The sequence below is a fragment of the Lynx rufus genome, unplaced genomic scaffold (genome assembly GCF_022079265.1).
Source record: "Lynx rufus isolate CCGP_SWC_20201006 ecotype Redwood Valley unplaced genomic scaffold, mLynRuf1.p SCAF_12, whole genome shotgun sequence".
Taxonomy (NCBI): Eukaryota; Metazoa; Chordata; class Mammalia; order Carnivora; family Felidae; genus Lynx; species Lynx rufus.
The window spans coordinates 22473115-22487196 of record NW_025814826.1 but is presented as its reverse complement, the minus strand read 5'-3'; positions in this window follow the sequence as shown (position 1 = coordinate 22487196).

Sequence of the window (14082 nt, the reverse complement as noted above, 5' to 3'; positions counted from 1 at the left end):
AAGGCAAGGAGAAAAAAAACAATGGCGATTTACAATAGGTTTCGGGAAGAAAACAAACAAACAGAAAGGACCTCATCCCACATCATTATGTAATGATGAAGCAGGAGTGAGCACAATGAGAACAACAGTCCAGAACTACATGCATAAGGAGAATAAGGGACATCCCCAATACTGAGAGTGGGAGGTTCTGTGTGTATTTCTACACCAAGAATCTATGAAATTGTCATCTGCTCTTCCATAGCATCTCGAAGGCATCGCAGGGGTTACTGTGACTCTGAAACTATCTGGGGAACAAATCGAAGTTTAGGCACCCCGAACTGAAGCAGATAAAGGGGCTGTTGGCGTTCGACTTTGGTGCCTAACCGCTTCTCCCAATTCTACCAAGTGTCCTGTCCTCGGATTCAAGTGGTGCCGTAGGAATGGGGAGCAAAAATAGCAGTGGGGGGGGGGGTGGAGACAGCTTGCTCTGAAGGGCTTTTTGTCTGGTGATTCTGTGACTAAAGATAATATTTGTTTATCTTGTATGTTTAACTTGTGTCTTGTAATCCAGAGAGCTGGAAAAAAAAAATGTGGAATTACAAGTAAGTTAGTGAACAAACCCATACTATAGGGTATAATTTCTAGGCCTGGGAAGGGCAGGAAGAACAAAATCAGCAGTTATGATAGAATGTATTTTTTCTGTGCTCTCTCCAGCCCTTCCAGTAGGATAATTTTACAATTAAAGAACTGACTGCACAGCAGCGTTTGATAGAAAGTTATGTTGCATTCCTCACGGAGGCAACTTGACTTGAAATACTTCCTTACTTAGAACTCTCAATTCTTGCACAGTTCAGTGATTTTTAAAATAATAAAATAAAACAAAAACGTCTTCCAGAGGCACTTCAAAGATGGAAAGCCCAAGGCCGCAGAAAACTGAGGATTTAAAACTTTAACATCGTCCAATCGCCAAAACCCGACTAAAAGCAGCTCTATGAATATACCAGATATGAATAAGAGGGAGGTGGGTGACCAGAAGAGTGTGGGGTGTTGGGGCGACACATTTAGGCTCTTTAAGGATACAAGGCCCAGCCGCATTCCAGAAGGAGAAACTATGTTCTATCACAGCCGAGTATTCTCAGGGAGATCAACTCCACCTCTTTCTCTCGTTCCAAGCTCGGCTCAATATTATTGAAGTAAAGCCAACAGCAAGTTAGCAAACCAGCAGGGGAGCAAATTGATTATACAGTTAACTGTGGAAAAACTGAAATTCTTTATTAAGGGAAAATGAAATACAGTTAATTTATGCTTCAACAGAGGCTTTCCCCACGTGGCATTTACTCCACTGGCTCTTTGACTTTGCTGTGAAGCTGTAACTCGGCCAAAAAATGACAGAAGCTTTACTGATTTAAAAATAAGGCAGGTTTTGAGCTTTTTTTTCCCCCTTGCATGATGATTTTTCCAGCTACAATTACTGTAACTCACTCATTATAGAGGATAACATAGCAGGCAAACAGGCAAGAAAAAAAAGTGTGGTAAAACAGTTGGCAGGATGTAAATTGAAAGTCTTTGCCATATAATTTTAAACAGTATTTATAGAGAGCACCCATAATACAGCATTCAATGTCTCACACAAAATCTCTTAAGTAGTAGAAACATTTGCTGAAGTTCTTAGCAAAACGAGTGGACACTAATAAGTGAAAGAAATTAATAAAGCCCTAAACTCCAAATTTCCAAGGTAGGATCGAGGTGAGGTGCATCAGTTTGGTGGAACTTTGAAGTATAAAGCTTGATGCTGAGGTTCCCCTTCATAATGAAAAATGATATTAGTGATTTACACACATAGAGAAGACTTTTTCAAGATCTGCATTAATGTATTTTGTCTTATTAATTCTTAAAAAGAGCTCCAGGTTCAGAGAAATTGCTATGTTTTTAAAAACTTTTTATTTTGACATAATTGTAGATTCTCATGGAGTTGTGAGAAATAACACAGAGACTTCACATACCCATTGCCCAGGTTTGCGCCAGGGTAACTTCTTGCATACTTATGGTACAACATCGCAACCAGGAAATTAACACTGATACACGCTAGTAACCGTATTCAGTTTTACATGTACTCGTGTGTGTGCTTAGTTCTGTGCAGTTTTGTCACATTAACATTAGTGTGTCTACCGCCACAGTCAAGATAAATATTATTCTTTTAGCAATAAAAATATAGTACTATACATCTCAAGAGCAACTTGCTTGACTATTTGCTAATAATTCAATATCTGCCCTTAATTCAAATATTTATAAGCTCCCACTTACAGTGTTAAAACTGTGCAGGCATTGTGCCAGATAGAAAGAAGAAGAGAGTGGAGTTACCCCACAAGTATGGTGAGTTGGGGCAATGGCTCAACACTGCTAAAAATTATACATAGTATAAAGACCCCCTGGGGCCGGGGTTGGGAGTCTAATAGAGACCCCTTTGCCCAGCGTCAGGCTCTAAGATGCACTCTTGTAACGTCTTCTCTTCCTTTCAACTTAAGGCTACTCAGAGAAGGACACATAGTGATTCCTGTGTCCCTTTATAAGAGTTCATTTATTCATCCAAAGCGTTTATTAAACACCTACTGTATGCCAGGAATTGTATCATGCATTGGAAATCCATAGATGACTAGGACACTGGCCCTGTCCTCAAGTGACTGAAAGCCCAGTGAAGGAACATAGGCTGGTTCTGCCTTCAAAGAATTTGCATTTTGGGGCGTCTGGGTGGTTCAATCTTTTGAGTGTCCGACTCTCGATTTCCACTCGGGTCCTGATCTCATGGTTCGTGAGATGGAGCCCCGCGTTGGCCTCCGCGCTGGGCACAGAATCTGCTTGAGATTCTCTCTCTCTCTCTCTCTCTCTCTCTCTCTCTCACATACAAAAAAATAAGAAAAATTAAAAAGCATTTGCGTTCTCATTACATACTGGACACTGAATGATGTAAGTAGCACAACATGGGTGTATATAGTAAGAGTCACTCACACGTAGGGTAGACTTTGAAGAGACCTAGGTCTAAGCTGAAACTTGGAGGATGAGGATTTGCATAGCAGAGAGTGAGAAGGAAAGCCTCAGTTGCAAAGGGCAAAAGCAAAGGCAAAATATCTCACTTTAAATTGGCGAAGTGGGGGATGCCTGGCTGGCTCAGTAGGTGGACCATGCAACTCTTGATCTCAGGGTTGTGAGTTCAAGCCCCACATTGGGTGTAGAGTTTACTTTGTAAAAAAAAAAAAAAAAATTATAAAATTTAGGAAGTAGGAAAAACATTTTATCAACTGGAGCAGAAGTTTGAGGGATTAGTGAATGGTGACACCAGACTGTGCCTTTGATTAGATGCTGTGGCCTTCAGTGTCAGGCCTTGCATTTGGCCTTTGGAATTTGGGTAATTAAAAGATAAGGAAGGCTTATGAATGAATATGAGACTAATATGCTAAAAACTTGGCTTCAGAGTAGTTAATCTGGCAACGTGAAGTTTATGTTAAAGATAAGAGAATAGGAGCGTCTGAGTGGCTCAGTGCGTTAAGTAGCTGACCCTTGATTTTTGGCCCAGGTCATGATCTCGTTCTTTGTGGGATTGAGCCCTGCACCTAGCTCTGAGCTGACAGCACAGAACCTGTTAGGGATTCTCTCCCCCCCTCTCTCTCTCCCTCCCCCACTTGTACCCTCTCCCTCTCTCTTTCTGTCTCTCAAATAAGTAAACTTTAAAAAAAAAATAAGAGAAAAAGCCAGAATTTGAAAACTTAAATTTTTAAAACTTTACTCTCGTCCCTAGCGGAATAACCCTTTGGTGGGAACTAAAGAGCTTTCAGGATCCCTCCAGCAGATTTACCTCATCATCCTTCCTGTGACGCTGGGGATGCAATGAAATAAATGATCTAGTTTATGCCTGAAGAAGTAACACCTTCACTAAACCATAATCGCATAGGCTAAGAGCTAAATTAGTTGGAAAGGCATGGAAACCAGGAAAGGGATGAATTACCAAGAGCTCAGTTAATTGAGTAGGGATCTCTTGGAGGTGTTCAGACTTGACCTAAACATTAAAAGAACATACCCGTACAAAAACGGAGAGGTCAGGAGTTAAGCCCTCCAGGCAGGAGGAACTGTAAACCAAAGGTACAGAGTGGGCATGCGTAGGACAGACTTAAGGAACTACAAGCAGAGTAATCTGCCTCAGGCAGAGTGTTCATGTCCTTGAAGAAGTTACAAAGAAGTTACAAAGATATATACGCAGAAGATCACTGCTGTCTAAAGATAGTAATTCCTTTAAGTTACAGAATAAAGAGAATATATTCTGCCTAGTATTATAATACATTTCTTAGTCTTTTTAGGCTTTTATGTTTACTATGTTTTTGCAAGTAAAAGAGTTTTTAAACTGAATGGACTGCCTAGAAGAAAAAAAAAAAAGAATGGACCACATAGGGCGCTTAGCCAGAAATGTCCCATTTTAGTCAATACCACTGCTTTTATTCGGGGGAATCTGAGATAATAAAATGCGGGCCACTGGAATCTTGTCTTTGCTCATCTTGGTAGCCCTGTGCTAGGCATACTGGTGGCTCTGAAGAGGTACAAGGAGATCCATTCCCCTTGGAACAAACTGGAATCGTTCTCCAGCAGAAATGACTGGACAGAGCAGTTATCGAAGAGTTCAGGGGAAATGAAAAAACCTTAATATGTCAGGATCACCACATGCTAGGACCCTTTGTGCAAAACAGAAGTCAGTAGCTGTTGACAAAGCATTATTACAAAAAAAATAAATACTGCTGGGAGGAAAAATTTGACCCTGTATTTCGCAATTAGGCACGTGCCATTTAAGTTAGCAAAATTTCTAAGCCAAGATATTTCCCTTTCTGTGCAAATGAAGGCTTTTTCTTTTCTTTTCTTTTTTTTAAGTTTATTTATTTATTTTGAGAGAGGAAGTGAGTGCGAGTGGGGGAGGAGCAGAGAGAAAGGGAGGGAGAGTATCCCAAGCGGGCTCTGCACTGTCAGCACAGGGCCCAATGCAGGGCTCGATCTCACCAACTCTGAGGTCATGACCTGAGCCCAAATCAAGAGTTCGATGCTTAACCGACTGAGCCACCCAGGTGCCCTCCAAATGAAGGCTCTTTCAAATTAATTATGAACTAAGGAAACTAACCACTTAAAACATATGTGAAAGGTTAAAGTACAAGAATGATGACTATCTATTTCCATCTCCACTGAGGTTAGAACAAAAGTAAAAATAAGGTTTCAGGTATGCTGTTTGAGGGATTCGTGTATATAAACATCCAAGTGAGAGAGAACTAAGAAAGTTGGTAAATGTTCAGCCCTAGAAATAGACGTCCATCTTAAATGGACTGCACCTGAATGTGTGAGCTAGACCAGTAAGCCTCAGCATTAAAGGGAATATTAATTACCTGCGGATCCTGTTGAAATTGGTGGGTCTGAGAAAGGGTCTGAGATGTTGCATTTCTAACAAGCTTCCAGGTGAGATGATGCTGCTGGTTTGGAGACAACGAGAAATTACACTACCAATCAGTCTCTTGTAGCTTTTCCAGGCCTTTGAGTCCTTGGCAAGATTGCTGTCTTGGGGGGAAGAAAAAGATTGCTGTGGGGGAAAAAAAAAAGATTGCTGTCTTGACACATTGTCTTAATTCTGAGGTCTGAGCACAAAGCATGCTGGGACCTCAGGAGCGACTGGGATAGGTGGAGCCTACACAGCATAGGGTAGACCCTCTGAGTGGTAACTCTAGAAAACAAATTACAGTGTCAGAATCAACAGTCAGCTCACACTAGACCCAGGAGGCTGTACCTTGGAACAGGGCAGCAGAGTGTCCAAATGGAGTGATCCCTTCAGTTAAACTGGGCAAGGAATCTGGACCGGAAGCCCTTCCTCTGAGCTCCACGTTTCCTAGTGAGCCCCTCCATTATTATGCTTACGATACTGTATTGACATTGTGTGCCTGCTGAGTCTTCCGTTTTCCATTAGACTACACGTCTTGAGGCAGAGCCGTGCCTTCTAGTCACAGCTCATAGAACTTGCTCAGTAAATGTTTGTTGAATGATTGAATGAATGATGAGGTATCGCATCACTGTTTGTGCTGTTTCCTCTCCTGGAATGCCTTCCCCATCTGTCCGACTGATTACATCCAAATTTCTTGTAAGACTCCGCTCAAGGGACACCTCTTCTCTGAAGTTTTCCCTGATCCTCCTTTCCCCTGGCTGGGTACTGTTGCCCCCCCCCCTTCTTGAATGTCACCACTACACCTGGTACATGTCACCATTACTTCATCATGGATCTGTGAGCTCCTTAAGGGCAGGAACTGTGTTTAATTTAATTTTGACTCCCTAGCACTTAGCACAGTGCTTGGCACATAGCAGCATGCCATGTAGTACTAAGTATAGCAAAAGCCATACAAAATTAGGCATTCAAACCACAGGTCAAAGCAAAAGCAGTATTTTATATTGAATTAGTCCCTTTCATCAGAGGATATTAAAGGATATTAAATTATTTAACAAGTAATGCTTGTTAAACTTTGCTAACAAGGTAACTATTACGCTACCTATCTTACATAAAGGTAGCCTTGGAAAAGGAAAAAGGAGGAGAAGCCCTTAGAAGAGGATGTAGGCAGAAGCCCAAATTTCTAGATGGAAAGAGGGCAACATAGAAAGCCATTTAAATTTAAGGCCCACATAATGCCCTCTATTCAGATCTTCTGAAGCATCTCGGTGACTGAATTTCCAACCCTTCACCCTGGTCTTTGGTATCCCATAGACTTAGTTTTAAGTGGAGACTTTAACCAATTTCAAATACAGGGGAAAAAAAATCTAAAACTGGAAGAAACCCTTTGTCCTAGCGTCTAAAAGCCAGTGCTATTTACTCCTAGATCAAGATCCTTATTATAATGGATTTAAAAAAAAAAAAAACAAAACAACAAATGTAACTTCATGGCCATAAGTCCTCAATATAAAACCCTCCAATCAGGCCAAGTCAATCTCTTTAAAATTTTCCCAACAGTCACAATTTATAAAACATGTAAGCCAAACCCAATAAATCAAGTAAATAGCATTGCATAATGGAGGCTTAAATATAGAACAAGACAAGCCAGAAAGGTTCAATTAAGTAAATGCTGTACATATGTCTAGCTTTGGTGAGGTCAGTATAATATATTGGGTTATTTTAGTATAAAGCCAAATAAAATAAGATAATTTAATGATTAAATAAAAGAGAGGAAGAAAAAAGAATAAAATGAATACTTCAGGAAAATAAAGTGGGCAAAAAAAAAATTTAGACCAAACTAGAGTTTTGAATTACAATATAGCCTTAACAGAAGCTCTTGAATAAGAAAATAGTCAGGGAAACTGGGAAACTCTCTTAACAATAGAAAAGCAAAATGAAGTTCTCTGAACAAATAGAAAGTACTATTATAATTGTGATTTTTTTAAATTCCAAATTACTTTCAGGTAATTAATACATAGCAAGAGCAAAAAGTACACAAATAATGTAAAGTTGCCATAGTGGTATTAGGCTATTGAAGGAGTATATAACTCAAAAACAATTGGGTATAAAATGAAAAACTCATCTAATCACCCAGACACTTTGTTGACACAGTCGCAAAATTATAATGTTTCAAGTTATCTGGGTGATTTAATGAACTTACATTTTTCCTCTGAATGTTCCATTCTCGCCAACCCTTTCCACATCTTTGCGGTAGAAATGGAATTCTATAAATTAGGAACAAGCTGACTTCTGAAAAATATAACTGTTACATGTATGTACAATACAATATCCGTAAGCACATGTCCATAATGATCATTCTGTGAAATTAATCATTATTAACTTTTCTCTTCTAATATCAATCACTGCACACTCCACTACTGCTTACTAGCAGGAAAAAACAAAACACCCTAACTGGCCTCAACTGTTTAAGAAGCATATATCAGAGAAAAATTTTAGGTAGGGAAATCTATTCACTAATACATTGTTTTTTATGCATTGGGAAAATGCAGCCATTATTTAATTTTACCCCCTCTCAAAAAAAAAAAAAACACACACACACACTTCTGTACAACTTGTTCATCATCATGGTCTCAGGGCATACCATTGAGCATTACTGGGTTCCTGGCAGGCTCAGTCAGTAGAGCAGGAGGCTCTTGATCTTGGGGATGTAAATTTGAGCCCCACGTTGGGTGGAGAGATTACTTTTAAAAGATAAAATCTTTAAAAAAATAAGTAACTTTGAGGATTACTTCTTCGGTCAAATCAGGTTTTTCACCTGTTTCCAAACACCTTGTGGTTTTTCATTTGTTTTCCTTGGCTCACTTTAATTAATGTATTCATTCAACACCTTTAAGCACCTGATAGGTATTAAGCACCTGATAGGTGTCGGGCACCATGCTAGATGCAGATAATAAAAAATATAAAACATATACACACAGTTGGTGCCTTCATGGAGCTTATGATCTGCTGGGGCAGATAGATATTCATCAAGCCATTCTATGAATGACTGCCATACAGCCTCTGTTGGAGGATGTGAGGGATCTCAGGAAGGTCAGGGAGAAAGTGGTGCGTGAGCTGGGGTCAGAAGGATAATTAGAAGTTCGCTAGGTGAACAGATGGTGGAAATGGTGTTCTGGGCAGGACGAATAGCTTATGTAGAAATCACAGGGCAGGAGAGAGGGGATTTGGAACTGGGACAGTCCAGCATGGCCAGACTAGAAAGAAGATAGGAGCGTGTTCAGGTGAGGCTCCAGAGACTAAGTAGAAGGCAGACTATGTCCCTCGCAAGGGACTTGCGAACCAAGTTAATACATTTCATCACAAGCTACAACATTCCTCCCCACCCTTCAGTGAATGTCTTCAAAATCCTATATGGCTTTTCTCAAGTGCTACCTCCTCCAAACGCCTTTCCCATTCTTTTCAGCCAAATATGGCATTCCCTTCCTCTGTGCTCTGAAGCACTCTGATAATATCCCTGTTGTCTCATCTATCCCTGTCTGCCTCTATTGTGGTTATTTTTCATACATGCCTTTCTCCCTTTTGCGCAACACAGTTTCAGAAATGCAGGCCCGTTCACCTTTGTATTCCACACATACGTAATAAGTGCTCAATAAATGTTCTGAATGGATTGAATTCAATCAGTGCTTCTGGTTCTGATTTATGTTCTGCAATTTGTGTGCATGCTTCTTCAAGAGTGAAAGCCAACAGTAGTTCTATGCTGTACATAAAGGGCTTGACGATCTAAGATAAACCGGGGAGATCACTACTGCCAACTCAGTGTCCACCCTTGCAGTCGTATGGGACCTAATAGCCTTTACCGTGCTGTGAAATTTCCTGGGAATGCTATGTGACCTCTACAGGCAGGTACTCACTTTATCCATGACCAGCTTCCACATACGTAATCAACAATGGCTACATAACACTACACATTTCTCTAAGACTTGTGAATAATCTGTGTCTAAGCATTGCGCTGGAAAGGAAAAACAGTATGCGGCATGGAAATACAACCAGTGTCTCTGAAGACTGGGTCTTAGTTTTTGAGAAAAGAATCACTACTTTTGTTTTTTTTTTTTTTCCTTTTAAAGTATGGCTTTGTTAAACACCGTTCAATGAAATCGTACGAATTCAAGTCATTCTTAGATGCCAATGAAAGGACAAACTATCATGGCTGATATTCATAGTACAATGTTCGCTGAATTATAAGCAGCACAGCTTTTAAACACAAAGTGACCGTTCACAAAAAACAGTATGACAAGGTAAAATGAAAAGAGACCAAAAGACAGTAGGAAGAGAGAAAGTTGTAAATAAAGTAGGAAAGGGCTAATAACCAATGTTTCTATGCTAGACTTGCTAGGTAATGGTCAGGAAGAACATGTCTAAAAAGTCTCCTCGTGGGGGGCAATAATAAAAAAAAGGTTGAGAGGCACCGCTCTACAGCTTGTACTGTCAGCTACCGTGTAACAATGCCTCTGGATCTTCATGCTGTGTTTTTCCTTTTCTTGGAGAACAAATTGACGGGTAACACTCACATTTCATTAATAACGTGGATTCATGAGCTGCATAACAATGTGGGTTCACAATGTGCTAAAATGTAGCAGTTCTGAAATAGCTAGTTTAGCTATCTCCAATTAATCAATTATGCATTTATCAAATAAAACAGAACTTACTGTATGCACATTGCTTCCGTCGGTATTCATCTTAGTTACATAACTAGACGTTACCACGACCATAGATAATTCTAGGGAAATTTATGGCGTAGGTGCAGCTTATTCTGGCACTTCCCTTGTTACCGTGCGACTCCTCATTCTCCCTCCGAATTCTCTTTCCATCTCCCCCTCTTACTCATTTATTCATTAGACCCGTAAACATTTATTGAGCACCCTGTGCAATTTCATCCACTCATGATTTTAATGACAACATATATGCTAATGTGTCTCATTTATTTAATGAATCGGAAACCTCTAATCTAGCAAAGACTTCTCCTCTGAAGTTCCACGGGACCAGACGGCCTAGTGTTTGTCTTAAAGTGCCTCAGATCACTTCAAACCCGACACGTCCAAAGGGAGCAGTCTCCTCTTCCATACGTGTTCTCCTCTTGGTTCCTCTCCTTCAGGGGTGGGAACTGCATCCGCTTCATCACCCAAGCTAGAAACCTGCAGACCTTTGTCGCCAGTCACCTTCGGCCAGTGACCAAGCCTTGACAATGATGCTTCATCAGACCTTCCTGTCTAATCAAACTATTGTTCCTAAATACAGTCTTACCACCTCTACCGGGAAAATTGCTCCCAGCTTTGAAACCCTTGAATAACTGTCCGCTGCTTAAGGAATATGCCCTCTATGATCTGGCCTCTGCCTACCTGTCTGTGTCAGGCACGCCATCCTGTCACCACTCACACACCCTAAGCTTTTTTTTTTTTTTTTAATTTTTTTTTTCAACATTTATTTATTTTTGGGACAGAGAGAGACAGAGCACGAACGGGGGAGGGGCAGAGAGAGAGGGAGACACAGAATCGGAAACAGGCTCCAGGCTCCGAGCCATCAGCCCAGAGCCCGACGCGGGGCTCGAACTCACGGACCGCGAGATCGTGACCTGGCTGAAGTCGGACGCTTAACCGACTGCGCCACCCAGGCGCCCCCACCCTAAGCTTTTGAGAGCCGTAACTTCTTCTTAACATTGTTACTTTGAAATGTTCAGAGGCCTTGAATTGGCATATATGGATCCAGCAAAGCTACCTTCGATACGTAGATCAGAAAACAGGGTTGGGGCACCCGGGTGGCTCAGTCAGTTGAGCCTCCTCCTTCAGCTCAGGCAATGATCTCATGGTTTGTGGGTTCAAGCCCCATATCAGTGTGGAGTCTGCTTGGGATTCTCTCTCCCTCTCTGCCCCTCCCCTGCTTGTGCATTCTCTCTCAAAAATAAACATGAAAGAAAGAAAGAAAGAAAGAAAGAAAGAAAGAAAGAAAGAAAGAAAGAGGAAGAAAGAAAGAAAGAAAGAGAAAGAAAAAGAAAGAAAAAGAAAGAGGAAGAAAGAAAGAAAGAAAAAGAAAAAGAAAGAAAAAGAAAAAGAAAAAGAAAGAGGAAGAAAGAAAGAAAGAAAGAAAGAAAAAAGAGAGAAAGAAAGAAAGAGAGAAAGAAAAAGGAAGAAAGAAAGAAAGAAAGAAAGAAAAGAAAGAAAGAAAGAAAGAAAGAAAACAGGGTTTTTGTTTTTCCTAAACATAGATTCCTACTTAAAGCATATTCTTCTCCCTTTTTAAAGAGTGCTCTTCTGGAAAGCAAGGACACTAGACAAAATATATTTCTATCACTCCTGCAGTGTCCTGCATACAGTAAGTGCTCAATAAATACATTTTATTTATAAAAAATAGTGACAAAGTCACTACTGAGTATTATTTTACAGACTTGCATGCTCTTTCTCTTAGAAATAAAATTATGTTATGAGACCACAGTATTTCTTATTCATATAATTTGATGGGAGGAAAGACAAAATAAACTATAAATTCAATTTACAGACTTACTTATTGAGGAAATTGAGATATTACTAAGTAAAATATAGATATCCAGTCCAGCTCTCTCAAAAGACAGATATGTAAAAATATAGCTATTGCTAAAACCAGTTTGTGACATGCTCTCTCAGGTTACTTAATGTCATTATAGCTTGTAATCAATATATAAACAACAGAATTCCCAAGCAACACATAAATCTCAGAAAGAAACTGATGAGACTAAACTGTTTTTGCTAAAAATTTGGGACTTTAACCAAAACATATATTTTAATTTCAGAAGAAAAAAAGAGTACATTGAATCATAGTTACCCATCCGCTTGAAGCTACTTTACCAGATCTAAATTCATTACAGGAGCTAGAAATACATATAAACATGAAATTATCATTGACAAGAATTTATGATTATAATTCTTTTTTTTTAAGTTTATTTATTTATTTTTTAGAAACAGAGAGAGAGAGAATGCGCACAAGTGGGGAGGGGCAGAGAGAGAGGCAGACACAAGAATATGAAGCAGGCTCCAGGCTCCCAGCTGTCAGCGCGTGTTTGAACCCACGAACCATGAGATCGTGACCTGAGCCGAAGGTTGACACTTAACCGACTGAGCCACCCAGGCACCCCGTTATAATTTTAATTCTTAGGAGTCCAATATTTCTTGTTTTGTGACTGAATCCCAGGATTTTCTGAGTTCAAAGATCCAGAGTTTTGGCCTAGTGACAGCCTGGAATGAAGACCCTATCTTACAAAATCCTGTAGAGCAAATACATCCTATCTGCTTTTTTTTTTTTTTTTTTTAATCAAAGTCTTATACTTCCCATTGTACCAGATCCACAGAAATATTTCTTTTTGTAAATTAGAGCTATCCACTTTGGTCTCACCTGTCAAGAAAATTCTTAGAAAATTTGAAACTAGTAATAAAAGCGGACTTACAGAATTCTTTCAATTGTCAGTATTAGCAAGTAATGTCAATACAGTACCTATAACAGACTTATCCTTATACCCATCTATACTTATTTTTATCAACCACCGGTTCATGTTTAATTCTTCCCTAATTGTGTGTGTTCACCCCGAGGGCACACTCCCACTTGCCATTTACTATTTTGTCTGAATATACCTTTATTTTTAGTCTGGTGCTATGCTCAGAGTGCTCAAAAAATGTGTTTCAGCATGTGAATAAAATTAGGAATACCTCTGTATCTTTTAAATCAGAAATATATGAGGGGCACCTGGGTGACTCAGTTGGTTAAGCCTCGACTCTTGATTTTGGCTCAGGTCATGATCTGACGGTTCACGATTTTGAGCCCCGCGTCGGGCTCTGCACTGACAGTGTGGAGCCTGCTTGCGATGCCCTCTCGCTTTCTGTCTCTGCCCCTCCCCCTCCCTCCCTCTCTGCCAAAAATAAACTAAAAACAAGAAATACATGAATAAAAATATTTTTCAGTGAATTGTAAAATTAGGTTCGTCATTACCCTATCTTTCAAAACTCTGTAAACGGTGGGTGAAATGATAGACCGGAACATATTTTAATTAAAATTCACATGCAAACCCAGGTAGAAATATATAGGAGTCTACATAGATTTATTGATATTAAAATTATCTAAGCATTTTCAAGGATTGAAATACATATAGTCCAGAGACCTAATACTTCATTCATCGTGAAAGACTAATTTGCTGTGCGAGAGCAGGGAGTAGGCATTCGCCACATGAAGACATTTTAGTGTAACCACCTGTCACAAACACTGTCCTTCTAGTTCTTGCTCTATAGTGGAAAAGCTGTAATAAAGCCAGAGCCAACACCCTTGTGGTAATCAATAAGTAGCATTAGTGCTACATATAATTCCAACCAAGTTGGACCTATTTTTGTTTTATGTTCCAATGTACAGCATTCTCATTTGGTGATGTCAAGAGAATGAAAAATGTGCTGTTTACAAAATGAAGTATTGAGTTTGCTTGAAATATCACATCTCACAAAAACACTCTCAAAACGTGGAAGCATACCTTCGAGTTTAACAGAATAATGGATATTGGAAAGGGAGAGAAATAAATTATGTACTATACATATATTATAAACATGTTTATTTAATTAAAGACACAAAACAAATAC